We start from the raw sequence: 18,435 nt of genomic DNA, 5'->3' as shown, positions 1-18,435 counted from the left end.
TGTTAGACTGAACCTTGTGGGTTTCTCAATTTATTTTGCGCAGCATTTTAAACTTTCAACTCAATTTCTTTCAAAATACTGCGACGAAAATTCCGGATGGGAGGGACGGACGATCCGGTGACGGTCCGGAATCTCGCCGATAACGTATGGGGTGGCGGCGTACTTGGGTGCCAAGCTTTGGGTCGACTAGTATCGCTGATGTCAGAAACACGTCTGGTCGACCAAGCTTATGCGGCTACCTTCACGCCGCCGGGGGTGGCGCCTTCGGTCAGGAGCGACGGTCGCTCGGGCGCCAGCTCCCTCTCCGGGGGAGGGAGCGCCGGGGTGCTCTAAAGCCGGAGACACGGAATTCAGGTGATGAGCCGCCGCGAAAACCCGAGAATAAATAAAATAAAACGGCAAGAGATATTTTACAATAAAATAGGGTTTATTCCCTGCCACCAGCTACACGTTCTAAGATAATAAATCTTACGGCTAAACAACTTAAATGACTAACAATTCGATTTTACTACAAAAAAGAATTAAAGTCCGGCACGGTCGTTCCTCCTGGGCGGCGACTTCCTTCAGGCCGGGCTCCTCTTGGCTCTGGGGGCGGCGACCTTGAACCTGGAAATCGCGCGAAGACGGTACGGCGACCCGGGAGGGGAGCGCGGTGACGGTAACGACGCGTGCACGACGGTGTCGACTTCCGACGGTGACAAAAAAAACGCGGTGACGGTAACACGGTTTTTCGCTCGGGGGCGGCGATTCCAAAACCGGTATAAAACAGGCAGACGACCCAAAAAGGTACTTACAGTGGGTCGGAGGGTCGAACTGCTCACTTGGTCACACTTCTCAAAAACACCCAAAATCACTCAAACAGCCCCAGCACTTCCGCACTCCTTGGAGTTTCAGGCAAGAATCCCTTCCGTCCGCCGCGGCGGCGCTGCGATCGCGAATTTACCCCCGGCTCTCGCGGTACGCGTCACGGTTTCCGGCCCGCGAAAATTCGCTTCGTTACAATACACACAAATGGATTTCGATGGTTATTTCCCTGTACCCTTCATTTCAAAATAAATAAGCTTATCTGGTGTTGTTTACCGATTTGCATTTTATGACGGACTCCCTACAGTGACCATAATCTTTCCTCTCTTGGATCGCTACCTGCCGTGCATCCGTACTTTGGGTTGCATAGTTACAAAAAATAATTCTTCTCACTGAAACCGATTTTGCGAGCGACGACTGGGGACCCTTAACGAGGGGCATTGATTAAATACATATAGATAGACCCATGCTATTGTTTGGAGCGAACAGGCCAACGGCCGGCGAACAAGAGATGGCGCACCAACGGTCGGCCGTCAAACGCCGGCGAAAAGCTTGGACACCAATCACGCGCATAGGTAACACAAATCACACAAATAATATATTTAATGAATCTACCACTCGATAGAGGGCGACGAAAAAATGTGTAAAAATCTCATAGTCACCATTTAAATAATTTGCAACGTTGCCAGATGAGCCTAACACAAATTTGCCGTTATTTCTAGCCAAGTAGGTTTTATTTCGTTTAAAAGTTTCTGATAAAGAAATGGGATTATTATAATGAATAAAAATAAATAAAACAAACAAATTATTACTTGTTATTTTAAATACTTGTTAGTCCTAACATTATTATAAATACGGTCCGGTAACTCAAATTTTATAGAAAGAGTGAGATGTTTCAGGACGAGGCGACCGTAGGGAGCCGAGTTTTTAATTTCGAAACGAGTTCTGCGAAAAGAGTTATCGGAGGTATGTCGTTATGGATTTTATTTCATACTGTCAACATATTTTTTTTGTTCGATAAAATAATTACTATTTTGGAAAAAGTTCAAATCAAGTCACTTTTTCTGACATCGTTAGCAACCGCTGTTTGGCTAATGTTTTAATTTGTTTATTCGTGCAAATCAGCATCAAATGTTTAAACTAAAATTTATTAGTCTAGAGACGGACAGATATATACTAAAGACAAAACATATCCATTCATATATGTCTTAAAAAACGGGTAACATATGCCGCATAAACTAAAAAATAAGACATTTTCTTTCACATTTTATATTGTAAATGCAATTAAGTATATCGATAACTCGCTACTGAAAATTTATTGAAATATAATTTCTGCAAAAAAAAAAGATTGTTGTGGTTTTATGGTTTATTGACATAGTTTACTTATTTAAAATGAATATTTTTCATACATAGCACAAGTTCTTGATATTATTTATTTTAATTTCAAATAATAATTGTGTTTCCTTTAGTTTTAACCAAGAAAATTTTTCGGTTATTATCCAACATACTTTTGTACATTAAGAAACTCCATTCTACGTCGCGGGACGTTACAGAACAATATTTAAGTAAATAAGCTTTTCCAAAAAGAAGTCGTTTTTATGTGTTTTAAAACTCACTCTTTTATCTCCGGACTTTCGGCTTTTTAGTGTTTCACTTCGACACAAGAATATAAACAGTGGAAAAATGGAACAGTTTTAAAAACTATTCATCTATTTGTTCTGTCTTGCAGCGAGAAAGGAATATAGCATATTGTACCCACATTTCATAGTAAAAATATGGATCCGGTTTAAAATTTTACCTACCTACTTAATTACGTTAACAAACTAAAATTTTCATTGAAGAGAAAGAGACAGACTGTTCTAGGAAACTTTATTACAAATCTCTTCATTTACGAGCTGCTGAAGGACCGCCGGTCTCATTGATAATTCTTACCTACTTCAGTTCTTACCTGGCTTGTACTTAAGAATGAAGCGAAAAATGTTCCAACAATAAAAACCAAAATGTACAGACTGGAAATATAGTAAATGGGGTAGTACCTACATACAAACGTATGCGTAATAGTTCGTTAGACATTAGGTATTTATCAAAATTAACCAAATCTCTTAGTTTACGCACTATTGGACGAGCACTCCTTAAAACGGTCAGAATACTTAATCGCATTATTCCATTCACACCTACCTTAAACTTTGCCAGATGAACCTAACACAAATTTGCGGATATTTCTCGTCAACCTGGTAATATTTGATTTTGAAGTTTCTAGAAGTATCTCAATGGGAATATTATAATGGACAAATAAAACAAACAAATTATTGTTATTATTATTTGTTGTTTTAATCCATTAGACGCTTATAGGCTATCGCATACTTTTTTTGAAAAATCGGTAATAAATTCGGTGAAGCATCTTTGCCCCTTAATTCCTATGGGTAAATTGGGATTTTGAATAGAGATCGCAGAAACATTTTCTATGGTTTTATGGTTTATTTACATAATTTACTTATTTACAATGAATGTTTTTAATATATAATACAAGTTCTTGATATTATTTATTTTTATTACAATTAATAATCTTGTGTTATTTTTCATTTTCAACAAGAAAATTTTGTCGCTTATTATCTAACATATTTTTATACAATGAGAAACACCATATGTTTCACATCACAGGACGTTGCAGGAAAATACTTAAGTAAATAAGCTTTTGTTATTTCACTTCGACGCAAGAACCGTTTCAAAGAAAACAAACAGTGAAAAAGCGGAACAGATTCACAAAGATTTCTGTTCTTTTTACTTCCCGAGCGTAAGCAAAGGAAGTATTGTAATCGAGTCCGTCGGCCGACTCTCTACTTTTACGTTTTCTCGATCTTTCATGACCCCTAGAAGACGAAGAAATAGGTCTCCCATTTCCGTCTGTCTGTCCGTCTGTCCGTCTGTCCGTCTGTCCGTCTGTCCGTCCGTCTGTCCGTCTGTCCGTCTGTCCGTCCGTCTGTCCGTCTGTCCGTCCGTCTGTCCGTCTGTCCGTCTGTTGTCCCGGATTTTTATTAGACAGATAATCTCCGAAAGTACTCGACCGATTGTTGTGAAATTTTGTACTTATATTAAGAATATCATGTAGATGGTAAAACGCTAACCAAAATTTGTCTAATCATCCCCACCACTAATGCGATGACGTCACTTCAAAATTGTACATAGTAAATGGGTTTTCAATTGTATAAAATAACATAGTCCTACACATGTAGTTTACAACTCTGAATCGACTTTTCACCCGAAACGTCCAGATTTTTGGAAAAAAAATCAAAATTATAAAACAACATTTTGAAATTTAATTTTTAATCTGCTAACCAGAATGCTTTGAAATGTTGCAGATGTTTTAAGCCTATAAACAGCATTATAAATCTTTAGTCAAAAAATATTTGCTTATCCCCTCCAAAAACTTGATGACGTCAGCTCAAAAGTTTGTGGAATAAATCATATCTAAAATGTACAAAATATGATGAGTCTGTACTTGTGATCTATCACTCCATTAATATTTTTTGGATTTGCATATACAGGGTGACTCAAAAAAATTAATGAATGCGTAAATATATTTTACTGATTTACTCAGAAACTACAAAACCGAATGCTTTGAAATCTTGCAGATGTTTTAAGGTTATAAAGAGCATAATAAATGTTTAGTCAAAATATATTTGCTTATCCCCTCCAAAAAATTGATGACGTCAGCTCGAAAGTTTGCCGAATAAATCCTATCTAAACTGTAAAAATATGATGAGTCTGTACTTGTAATTTATCACTCCATTCATATTTTTTGGATTTGCATATACAGGGTGACTCAAAAAAATTAATGAATGCGTAAATATATTTTATTGATTTAATCAGGAACTACAAAACCGAATGCTCTGAAATCTTGCAGATGTTTTAAGGTCATAAAGAGCATAATAAATGTTTAGTCAAAATATATTTGCTTATCCCCTCCTAAAACTTGATGACGTCAGCTCGAAAGTTTGCCGAATAAATCATATCTAAAATGTACAAAATATGATCAGTCTGTACTTGTGATCTATCACTCCATCCATATTTTTTGGATTTGCAAATACAGGGTGATTCAAAAAAATTAATGAAAGCGTAAATTTATTTTACTGATTTACTCAGGAACTACAAAACCGAATGCTTTGAAATCTTGAAGATGTTTTAAGGTTATAAAGAGCATAATAAGTGTTTAGTCAAAATACATTTGCTTATCCCCTCCAAAAAATTGATGACGTCAGCTCAAAAGTTTGCCGAATAAATCCTATCTAAACTGTACAAAATATGATGAGTCTGTACTTGTAATTTATCACTCCATTCATATTTTTAGGATTTGCATATACAGGGTGACTCAAAAAAATTAATGAATGCGTAAATTAATTTTATTGATTTACTCAGGAACTATAAAACCGAATTCTTTGAAATCCATTGCGAAAAAAAAACATAATAGGCATGCAGTCGTCACGTTTCCGACAGCGAGGGAAGTACTGTCTAAACTCTTTAGACCAATTTTTTTCTTCTGTTTTGCAGTGGGCGGGAAATATGGTGTATTGCAGTGGCGGCTCCTCAGAGGAGGCAGGGGAGGCTGAGCCTCCTCTGTTTTTTTGAGCTGAGCTTCCTCTAATTTTTTTCGATGGAAGAATTTATATTTTTGTAGACATTTGTTATTTTTCAGAATATTTTGCTGGATTTCATTTACTTTCATCATATATCAGGTTAAAATGTCGCAAAAATTTATATTTACGCCCTCACAATCATAATTCACATTCACACCACTCCGCGTTTGGTTTCAGCGGCAGAGGCTTGTTAGCCGCTAGCCTCCGCCGAGAATGCATCTTGCTATTGAGACCCTAGACCTTGACGCATCGTCAGTCTGTATTGCATTGGCTAAAACGTTCATGGGACTGCCGCTCCAAGCCGCTAGCCTCCGGCCAGTTCATCTCTTTTCAGATCAAGTCGTAACAGATAACTTTATCTCTTTCTTATTAGTTGGCGCAATCGGGTGTAAGTAGGAAAAACTTTGAGGTGGTTTCGCGAGCTCCCTGTTCAGTGATGGTGATGTTTAGGCTTTACGTAGGTAAGGGTACAAAAGGGGAGACCAACACCATCACTCCCATTAATTGTATTGACAGTTACAATTAGAAATAAAACAGAGCATTTCATGAAAATAATTATAATAAAACTAAATAGTTTACGGCTTCGGTTTTAAGAAACAAATTATACTGTTGGAATTGTGTATTATTTATAAGTGATAAATCTTCCGTTTGGGGTAAAACAGGCTAAAATAATTTACAAAATTTGTCACGAGCTATAGAAAGGCATGAAAAATCATAGGACCACATATTTTCTTCGATTAAATTAGAAATGCTTGTAAACAAAACAATGCCAATCATTTAGATTCGGCTCATAAAAGGGAGAACTATTACGAGAAAGTTGGTGAAAATTGGGCAATTTTGAAAAGACTAATCGATGCAAAAGTTTATTTATCTATCAACGCACGAGTGTTCTTTTCGTGGGCATGACAAAAAAAATATTCAGATAATGAAAGATATAAAAAGTAGTGCTTTTCAAATTTGAGCCTCCTCTGAAGAAAACTTCACGAGCCGCCACTGGTGTATTGTACATTTTACAATAAAAATATCGATTTCAGGCAAATTTCCGCACCACCAATGAGGTATTGCCACGGCGCGTTTTTTTTTTTGTTTTAGCAGTGCTATCCCCAATAGGCCTAATGCACTACTTGCCGATATTGATTCAGATAATTATCCGCTGAATTAAGACATGATACTGGAAAGCTGACACAAATAAACCACTCAATTTACAAAAACTGCAGCTTAAAATATCCTGATTTTTTTACATTTAAACTCAATTCAAACCAGCTTCTTTGAATCAAAAACACCAAATTTGGATACTCGACAATTTTTTTTTTATTTTGATGCCATTTTCCTTTTTTAAATAATTTGCATATAATTAGATGATTTAATATGAATATTTTATGCTCTTTACACTGACCGTCATTTATCCAAATCTGACACAATGAATTACTTTTGAACATTTCAATTAAAGTCAATTTTACGTTGTACTTATAATGAATTTCTTCGTAAACAGTCTCAAATATGTTTAAACATTCATCGATAACTTTTATAAAACTATGCGAAGGAGCTTTTAAACCGTCTGTACCTATTGGGGGATTATTTGAATATGATTTATTCATTATAAGTAATTCTTGAGAATTTGTTAACGATGATTGTGTAATAAGGGTTTTCTCACATACCTTACATTTAAATTTATCTAAACATTTTTTTGCCAAGTAGCCCGCAAAATAAGTCACAGCGCAGTCTTCTAGTGTACATGTACTGATAATGGTACTCTCAAAGTCGTTATGATAAAATGATTCATAGACTGTAGGTATATTTTGATGTTTATTATTATCATCGTGGATTAAATCATTTTTGCTCTCATGTTCTATAGGCATTATCAAATTTTTAGGTCGGTCAATGGTTACGTCCTGTTCTATACAGTCTAAGTTCACTTGGTAGTCATTATCGGCTTCACAATTAGATCCATCGGAACTCTTCATTAAACAGTTAATAGCGTTTCCCCTAAAAATTATTCGAAAAATCCTGGCCGACGGATTAACATTATAACCACATTGTTGTCTATATTTGGAAAACTGATTTTCTAAACAATCTTGACTAAGTCTGTTAGTTAATAAATAAGACATTCCTTCATCCTTTTCCTCAGAAAATAATTGTAATATGCCCTCTACAGCTTGAATCAATCCATCGAAACATGGTGGTCGCGTAAGCACTTTTGTTTTACTATTAACTTTATATAAACGTGACATCATTTCTTTAACCTCCGTCAGTGTTTCAAAAACAGCATTATTTTTGTCTGAGAGCGCAGATTTATATGGATTAGATTCATATAAGTTTCGACTGTTCAAACAATCAAAAACTTTATTCATAAAATCCACAAAATCTGCTGTATCTGCCGCAGTTGGACTATTAATATCTTTTGTGGCAATGGCTGTTCGCATTGCTGATGCAACGGAATGACTAAACGTCTGAAGTGCTAATTTTACGCTCATTTTTTGAAAAGGTTTTGGTCGAACATGAGCTTCTGTTAGTTTTGCGCCCGACACTTTGTATTGTTTCTGTCAATTTCATAAAGATCTATTATATCCTGGAATGAAATAATTTTCTGAGAACTGCCATTACTACTCTTTACAACATAGTTGCCATTTAGCATATTATTTCTTATACTTTTAGCAATGTGCATTGTGTCAGGAATAGCAAAAATTTTTATTTTTAATCGTGTTTCAAGTGTGTCATTTTGATTTTGTGTTATTTCCAAGAATGGTTTTTTGTGTGTGACATTTAACATCGAGTATGCTGACTGATTCCCCGTACTCTGATCGCAGATTATCATTTTTGGATTTAAATTACATTTTCGCAATTTCTCTAATAACTCTGGTATTAACTGCACTAAAATTTTATTGGAAACTGGTTCGTGTGACAAAAAGTAACTAACAGGTAATTTCCAGTTTGAATATATACCTCTAAGAAAAAAAACTAATGCATATTTTGCTAAAAGAGGTTTTCTCCCTAGGTGACCCATGTCCTCGTATCCTTCAAAAACATCCATATGTTTATTATATTCTAATTTTTCAGAAATAATCATTTCGTCAAAAACTATTGTGCACTTTTTTTCGGGCTCGGGAGAAGCGGCAAATTTTTTTGAAATTTGTTTAAAAATCTCTTCGTTAAAGCCTGGTTGAAATTTAGACTGACCAATCCATCTTTTAATAGTAGTTAAACCTGGCAAAACAATTCCTTGATGCCGTAGAAACTTGTACGCGGCTGGGGACTTATAAAATAACATGATAGAAAAATTTTTCTCGTCAACATTCCATTTTTTTTTATTATGTTTCAGTTGCATTTTCGTAAAAATTTTAGAATTACTCGAACCAAATTTAAAAGAATTTATAAAATAATCGATGCTAGATGTTTTCCTTAATTCATGTACTTTTACTCGTAATCTCGCATTTCTCAGTCTAAGTTTATTTGCCTTGGATGTATAGTACTCTAATTTACTTTTTTTTGCTTCGATTTCATATTCATTATCAAAAAGTCGTCTTTTCGTTAACTGTTTACATGAGGCTACCAAAGGCATGTCAATTACTTTATCTAAAGAAGTTACACTGTTCGTTGGTGAAGCTATTGTATCTAATTTTCTAATTTCTGCAACTTGTTGAATTCCGTATTTTTTTATAGGGGTTAAAACTTTAAAAATTTCCCGAGATGAAGAGTAGTTTGTATTCGGTTCAGTAGCACGTTCTAAATTACTTGCCAAAGTGTGTTTATTGTAAGGAATTGGAACAGCATTTAAAGTTAATCTGTGTTTTTTCAGAGGATCTCGAAATGCATCTAGTTCAAAGTGTTCTTGACAAATATATTTATTTCTCAGTTCTTTTTTTTCATAATCAAGCAAAAGAGTGTTCCTTGAATTAAAAATCCAAGTCTTTAAACGCTCATCAAGTGGAAACCTATACATTCTAATATTTGAATTTTTTTGTTGTCTTTTTAAGCAAGTTATGTAAGCACAGCTGTTTCCAGGCATTTTGCAATAGTAAAATTCAAAACAATGGACTATTTATATTAAAGTTTGTTTACTTCAGTGTAAAGAAAAAATATTATTTTCAAAATATGACCACCTTTTCAACATTCAACTAATATCGAGCACACTATCAGCTGTTAAACAATATAAACTCGACACAACACAGATAATTTAACACAACAAGAAAACTTAAAATACAAAACTTACTTTTAAACTGCACGGAAGCACTGCTTAATAGAAAGTGCCAAGTAGAAAAATTTTTGTAATAAGGAAAACTAGTTATATATTACTAAGGATGCTATAAATCCGTAATCCGGAAACGGTGTTGTTGCAAACTACTACCCGACAGGGAAGAACAGAACAATTAAGCAACCATGAAAACCGCAATTATAGACGGTAGGTAACAACACCCTGCCACCAGAGATTTCTTAGTAACCTAGATACGGTGATCCTATGCAAAAGCGAACATACGTTCTTGGCCAACATGTACACTATACGTTTTGCTTTCCATCTTCTTTTACAGCATGGGAACGCAGGAATATAATTTTGTAGGTCTTTGTTTAAACCTAGCAATTTACGATTTTGCGCAGTAAACCCTTAAATTCTGCTAGCGCAAGTCGGTTCTTAATTCATACAATCGCCGGTGTTTGTGTGTTTGTTAGTTTGTTCTAAGAGATTTCTTAGGTTATAAGATTTATATCACGGTTATAAGTTTAAATTGCATAGAATTTCTAAAAATGGGTTACAGAGTGTGTGTTGTATGCAAAGAAAGATCTAATAATTCTTTTGTTTCGCAAAAATATTACAAAGATTTTTAATAATCCCGACATGAACAATCATTGCATTTCTCAGGGATTACTAGATAATCACAAAATACAATTGATGAAGGCAATAGCGCAAATGTATTTAAAAGTCCGCTTGCATCACGAAGCAAAACTGGTAAATTTTGCTTCAAAACAGGCGAAAATAGAAGTAAATTAGTAAAATACATTTTATTTAATAATGAGTAACTAAGATTACATTAAATCACCAATATTTAATAATAATGTTAATAAATTTATACAACAGCTGTACGTTTTTTTTCTTTTTCGTTTTAAATTCTCAACATTGTGCATGCAAATAAATACAATACGATTCTCTATTTATGTTAGAAACGTGTGTGGCAACAAAAACTCTTGACTATAAGAAAATTGTATTATGTCATTTTTCAAGAGTTTCGCTGGTGTGAATGATAAAGAAAAAGTACGAAAAAAGGGAAGTCGACAGTCAAATTTATTCCAACGATCTGGTCCGTGTAATATTTTAATCTTAACATTACAAATCATTTTGGAGATTGCTTAGAAACTTTTCGTTTGCCACTTGTTAAAAAACTCGAGTTATGATTCTCTTTTATACCATTTTAAATCAGTGCGCCAAATTATCAACCAATGTTAACAGTCGCTAGAATTAGAAGAAGATAACACTAGTATGTAGTGCACATTACAACGAGTAAGAGAAAGACAGAGAACTGAAAGTATGTCGACACTATTTTCATACATGTTATTCCACACTTTGCTGCCCATAGCCGTATCTAGGTTACTAAGAAATCTCTGCCTGCCACAAATAAAATCTTATTTGCTTGCATTTGGGCCTTCACCACGTTTTATTTGTGTCGGATTTCCAGTTTCATGTCTTAATTCAGCAGATAATTATCTGAATCAATATCGGCAAGTAGTGCATTAGGCCTATTGGGGATAGCACTGCTAAAAAAAAAAAAAAAACGCGCCGTGGCAATACCTCATTGGTGGTGCGGAAATTTGCCTGAAATCGATATTTTTATTGTAAAATGTACAATACACCATATTTCCCGCCCACTGCAAAACAGAAGAAAAAAAGAACAGAAAACTTTGTGAATCTGTTCCGCTTTTTCACTGTTTGTTTTCTTTGAAACGGTTCTTGCGTCGAAGTGAAATAACAAAAGCTTATTTACTTAAGTATTTTCCTGCAACGTCCTGTGATGTGAAACATATGGTGTTTCTCATTGTATAAAAATATGTTAGATAATAAGCGACAAAATTTTCTTGTTGAAAATGAAAAATAACACAAGATTATTAATTGTAATAAAAATAAATAATATCAAGAACTTGTATTATATATTAAAAACATTCATTGTAAATAAGTAAATTATGTAAATAAACCATAAAACCATAAAAAATGTTTCTGCGATCTCTATTCAAAATCCCAATTTACCCATAGGAATTAAGGGGCAAAGATGCTTCACCGAATTTATTACCGATTTTTCAAAAAAAGTATGCGATAGCCTATAAGCGTCTAATGGATTAAAACAACAAATAATAATAACAATAATTTGTTTGTTTTATTTGTCCATTATAATATTCCCATTGAGATACTTCTAGAAACTTCAAAATCAAATATTACCAGGTTGACGAGAAATATCCGCAAATTTGTGTTAGGTTCATCTGGCAAAGTTTAAGGTAGGTGTGAATGGAATAATGCGATTAAGTATTCTGACCGTTTTAAGGAGTGCTCGTCCAATAGTGCGTAAACTAAGAGATTTGGTTAATTTTGATAAATACCTTGTAACGATTTTTAAATCTAAGCGCGCTCGGTGAGCAAGGTCGCGGAAGAGTGGGGTCGGTTTTTACGGGCGGCGAGAAAAAGAGGAGGTGAAGAGCGTTTTTTGAGCGAATTGAATTGCTGTGAAAATCGAGATTTTGGCAAAATAAGGAACCAAGAACAGCTAGGTTCTTTGTACGGGTGCCGTCGATTCGTGGTTGGTTGCCGTCTCCGTCGTCACTGTCCCATATTCGTCGATTCGTGGTTGGTTGCCGTCTCCGTCGTCACTGTCCCATATTCGTCGATTCGTGGTTGGTTGCCGTCTCCGTCGTCACTGTCCCATACCCATCGATTCGTGGTTGGTTGCCGTCTCCATCGTTGCTGTCCCATACTATGGTAACATCTCCTAAGGGAGCTTTGAACATAAGAAAATCGCTCCGAAGTGCTTCACCAGGAAAGAGCTTACGTAAAGTTGCGGAAAGTACTTAGCATGTAAGATCGTAGAGGTGGTACCATTTCGCGAAGGGCGTTTGTTAATATAAAGTTACTGAAAATTAATCTGTTGTCCGTTCGTCCCCTTCCTTGTTGGGTTAACTACCCGCGAACATACTAGTTGGCTCCGGCGGCTACTTTTGAACAGGTAATTTGGCTCCGGACTAACAGGTAAATTGGCTCCCGCCAGATGCATGTACTAGTTGGCTCTCATCTCCTGCTGCCTGCATGACGGGTAACGCAGAACTGTGGTTGTTTTCACAAAACCTAATATCTAATGCCAACTGAAAAATTAAATTCCATTTAAAGTTGTTATTTATAATTTTATTCGTTCATCATTGCAACGATAAGTATTTAAGAAAAACAACACATATATATTCGAACTATTACCCCTAATAATTTTAACAATTTATTTACTATTGCTTGGTAAATATATATTTTTTTATTTTTGTTAGTATTGTATTTTGCTGCAAAAGATAAGGTAAATATAAACCAAAACAAAATTGCTGAGCTTCTGTCTGTTTAATTTTGAAGTTTCAGTCGCTTCGTGAGTATGTTCATCACTTTGTTCTATTATTCGAAGCATTCGTCTTGATGTACGATTTACAGCCACGTTTTACACACTACCAACGTATAACACTTTGAGCTAACACTTTATGAAAATTATACTTATAATTATTACCTAATTAACAGACCTGTTTTCCCTTTTTCACTAATCATTTCGTCCAAACAGTCCATTTTGTAACAATTATCTTAAGCGCTTGGGCACAAGAAAGTTTAAGAAAAAACTGATATTTTTCGGCCGGAAATTTTGTATTTGTGTTGAATGGGCATTTTCGACCAGTGCAGATAGTAATAAAAGTATAGAAATATTTACTCTCACCGTAACGATTGTTATCCTCTTACTTCAAAGACCCCGCAAATCTGGGAAATACCAGAAAACCCCTTTGTAACTACCTTACCGCCACCACTTTCTAGACATAGAAATTTGATGACTATGGAATTATATGTTCCTGTAATTCAAACAACACATCTCTTCCGACAGCAGGAAATAACGTATCTGCAGATGATCCCCTCACCGTAGGAGGTACCATAAAATCTACCTTCCTTACACCATCGGAGCCAATTTACCTATACCCATTTTTCGGCAGAGGGTCAAATACCGTCCGCCGGAGCCAACTAGCATGTACCCAACTACCCAGCTGGCGCCCAAAGGACCCCCCCAATATAAAAAAAAGCCGGAGAACGTCAAAATCGCCACAACCTAATGTCTAACGAACTATTACGCATACGTTTGTATGTAGGTACTACCCCATTTACTATATTTCCAGTCTGTACATTTTGGTTTTTATTGTTGGAACATTTTTCGCTTCATTCTTAAGTACAAGCCAGGTAAGAACTGAAGTAGGTAAGAATTATCAATGAGACCGGCGGTCCTTCAGCAGCTCGTAAATGAAGAGATTTGTAATAAAGTTTCCTAGAACAGTCTGTCTCTTTCTCTTCAATGAAAATTTTAGTTTGTTAACGTAATTAAGTAGGTAGGTAAAATTTTAAACCGGATCCATATTTTTACTATGAAATGTGGGTACAATATGCTATATTCCTTTCTCGCTGCAAGACAGAACAAATAGATGAATAGTTTTTAAAACTGTTCCATTTTTCCACTGTTTATATTCTTGTGTCGAAGTGAAACACTAAAAAGCCGAAAGTCCAGAGATAAAAGAGTGAGTTTTAAAACACATAAAAACGACTTCTTTTTGGAAAAGCTTATTTACTTAAATATTGTTCTGTAACGTCCCGCGACGTAGAATGGAGTTTCTTAATGTACAAAAGTATGTTGGATAATAACCGAAAAATTTTCTTGGTTAAAACTAAAGGAAACACAATTATTATTTGAAATTAAAATAAATAATATCAAGAACTTGTGCTATGTATGAAAAATATTCATTTTAAATAAGTAAACTATGTCAATAAACCATAAAACCACAACAATCTTTTTTTTTGCAGTAATTATATTTCAATAAATTTTCAGTAGCGAGTTATCGATATACTTAATTGCATTTACAATATAAAATGTGAAAGAAAATGTCTTATTTTTTAGTTTATGCGGCATATGTTACCCGTTTTTTAAGACATATATGAATGGATATGTTTTGTCTTTAGTATATATCTGTCCGTCTCTAGACTAATAAATTTTAGTTTAAACACTTGATGCTGATTTGCACGAATAAACAAATTAAAACATTAGCCAAACAGCGGTTGCTAACGATGTCAGAAAAAGTGACTTGATTTGAACTTTTTCCAAAATAGTAATTATTTTATCGAACAAAAAAAATATGTTGACAGTATGAAATAAAATCCATAACGACATACCTCCGATAACTCTTTTCGCAGAACTCGTTTCGAAATTAAAAACTCGGCTCCCTACGGTCGCCTCGTCCTGAAACATCTCACTCTTTCTATAAAATTTGAGTTACCGGACCGTATTTATAATAATGTTAGGACTACCAAGTATTTAAAATAACAAGTAATAATTTGTTTGTTTTATTTATTTTTATTCATTATAATAATCCCATTTCTTTATCAGAAACTTTTAAACGAAATAAAACCTACTTGGCTAGAAATAACGGCAAATTTGTGTTAGGCTCATCTGGCAACGTTGCAAATTATTTAAATGGCGACTATGAGATTTTTACACATTTTTTCGTCGCCCTCTATCGAGTGGTAGATTCATTAAATATATTATTTGTGTGATTTGTGTTACCTATGCGCGTGATTGGTGTGCAAGCTTTTCGCCGGCGTTTGACGGCCGACCGTTGGTGCGCCATTTCTTGTTCGCCGGCCGTTGGCCTGTTCGCTCCAAACAATAGCATGGGTCTATCTATATGTATTTAATCAATGTCCAAACTACCATAAAACCCAAACCTTTCCTAGTTATTTGAAGCTCAGGACAATATTTGCAACATGAAATTTCGTCTTCCTAGAAAAAGGCCCATAGAATAACAATAATATATAATATTTTAGTAGAATTTATAAAATTATAAAAATTTGCATACTTTTAAATCAAATTATGTCAGCAATGAAAGAAGTCGACTTGTAAGAGTTTCAACAATGTTGGTCAGCTAAGAGTATTTATTTATGAGTTTCATGACCTAAAGTACCTGGAGTGATTACCTGAAAGGGTAGGTCGGCAAGGCTCCCTGCTGTGTAAAACTCAGCAATTTTTTGTAACGGAAAACTTTGTAAATAGGGTTGCCTAGTTTCACTTTATTTTCATAAGTCAGTATTTTTTTAAAAAGCAAATATTTTGATAAATATAAATTTTAAACAAAAATGACTGGGTCTCCCCCAGAGAGCTCAATGTTGTCTTTGCACTGATATAAAAGTTGAAGCGAAAAATGCTCTCTCCTCGTCTAAAAACGCAAATTCCTTCGAAGAATGAACGATTAATGAAACACTAAACAATCACTTATTTTAAAAAATATTGTGTCTTCCCCAGAGATTTAAACATAATCTATCAATTGAAATGTCGATCTTTTTTTCAAAGTTGAAATTACGCCCGTAAAATGAAAATCTATTTAGCTCATTTTTCGGTCTGCTACTGGGCACCCTTAAGCTAAGGAAGTATTGAATCTGGAGAATAAGTACTTTCATGTTTTCTCTAAGTTTTGTAACTCCAAGTGTATAAAAAAATGGTCTGCCGTTTCCGTCTGCATCTCTATGTGATGTATGTGTCAATTTTTATTAGGCAGTTAATCTCGGGAATTACGTAAGTCGCTAACAAAAATTTGTCTAATCATCCCCACCAATAATGTGATGACATCACCTCAAATTTTTTGCATAGTAAATTTTATTTGCACTTGTGATTTATGAAAAGGCAAGGGAAATTTTGTTTAAATAACCTTAGACTAGTTTAAAAATATATTTCACACACTATATACATTAATTTCTACAAAAAAATTCACATAAATTTGTTTTGATTATTTGAATAGCTAGCTAAATAAATTAGTTAACAAAATCTTCACTGTTGACAATGTATGGCCCAATGAAAAAACTGAAAGAAAACCGACCAAGGCTGCTAATCGCACTTTCCATGCGACGTTAGAAATCACCCACTTTGGAATGTCCATTTCTTGTTCCAACTGGTGTTTCAGCAAATAGGTTATTTCTAGGAGCATCATCATAATTGCCCATAAGAATAAATTCATCTTCCAGGCCACAGCTCTAAAAAAATAAAGTAAACTTCAGTTGAAAATGTCATTTGTGTACGATGAGGCGTTAATCGAGTTAAAATATAATCGAGAGCGCTATCGTACAAGGTCTAAACAATTTTTAACACTACTATATTTTAACAATAAAACTAAAAAACGTGATGCACACCTGGAGGTTTTTTTGGGTCCTGGGTTACCATCTCCTGGCGGAAGCTCTTGATGGTCTCGTGTTTCCTCCACATTCTTCAGAATTTTCACCCTTTCGTCATCGGTGATATTTTGGTTGGACTTCGGCTCACTCTGTCTTACACTTTTTTGAACAACTTCCTCTGACTCTTCATTTTCGTCGTACCCTTCATTTTGTGGATGTACTTCCTGGTGCTGCGGTTTACCCATCGTTATCTCCTCGGGTGATTCGTAGCCAGAACATCTATTATTTTCTTCCGTTGGTTTTGGATTTTGTTTGACTAAATTATCGTCACGAGACACTATTGACGCAATACAATAATTGCGATTCATAATCTAGAAAAATTAATTTCAGTCAAAAACTATACCAAAATAAAAAAAATTATAATAATTACCTTCCTTGTATAGGTCTCGCACAACTCAATCACCAACAGATGTTTGGTGTCCAGGTCTTCCACACTAGGGTTCAAACACCTAATATTCACTTGTTCCGTCGACCGGGGCTGAAGAATCGGTATTCGCTTTTCTTCGATTCCAAATTTTGAGGAAGCTGTGTAAACTAGAAAGCAAAAGTATTAGTTTGCAATGAACAAATTTTTCTAAAAGCATATTTACCGTTAAATCTGTAGTACAGTTTTCTCGGATTGTACAACGTCAGTGGCTGGCAATGACTATCTTCGTCCTCCAGCACAAACTTTATTTCAGCCGGACAAAGATCGGGGGCATTTCTTGGTGTGGGAGCGAAACCAGACATTTTCTCGATTTTTGTTTCGAAAAATGTTAACGAATCTCACAAGGCAAAAGCGAGTTAACGAGTACCTGAAAATACTTGCAGCGGTGTTATTTATGGCCCGTCTCCCTTCCCTATTCGAATGCAAATTTCTGTAGAAAGTACTTGTTCAGGTAATAAGTAATTTCCTAACTCTGACGTTTCGTTTAAATGTACTTAAAGTCAGGTAAAGGATTGGAATTTAAATTTTGCCTGAAAATTATAGAAGAGCCATAAATTAATACGTTACATTGGACAAGAACACGACAGACTATTACAATTGTAAAAATAATTACACTGTTAGAAACTATCATTTATTCAAATTAAGATAACATTAGATAAAATAATGAAACATTTTACAAATTGCTTGAATAAATGTATTAATTGTTTGTTAACAATGGGACCCACCCCAATATTACACAGTATTGGTCCGTCTCTCCCTATATATCTTTATAATAATCTATAAATTTCAGATGATGTTTTGTTTGATATATTACATGTAACACATGTAATAGTTTGCAATAATTAATATTCCCTAGTATTAACATTACCACATAAAACAACGTTGTTTGAGTAAATATGTAACAAAAACCATGCTGGGGATCCAGTGGTCATTTTTGCTGTATTTAAACCCCTATTTAACAATTATATTGAAAAAATAAAATTGTGAAAATCTTGAACCCAGTGATTTTATATTTTAACAAAGTCATTTTTACGAGGGTAAGCTAAAAAAGTATTGTAATTTGTAATTTTAGATAAAAAATTAAGTCTCCCGTTTCC

This window comes from Zophobas morio, unplaced genomic scaffold, assembly GCF_036711695.1.
Source record: "Zophobas morio isolate AGI-343-1 ecotype UQ-CSIRO unplaced genomic scaffold, CSIRO_AGI_Zmor_V1 ptg000016l, whole genome shotgun sequence".
Lineage (NCBI taxonomy): Eukaryota > Metazoa > Arthropoda > Insecta > Coleoptera > Tenebrionidae > Zophobas > Zophobas morio.
This window is presented reverse-complemented; position numbering follows the sequence as displayed.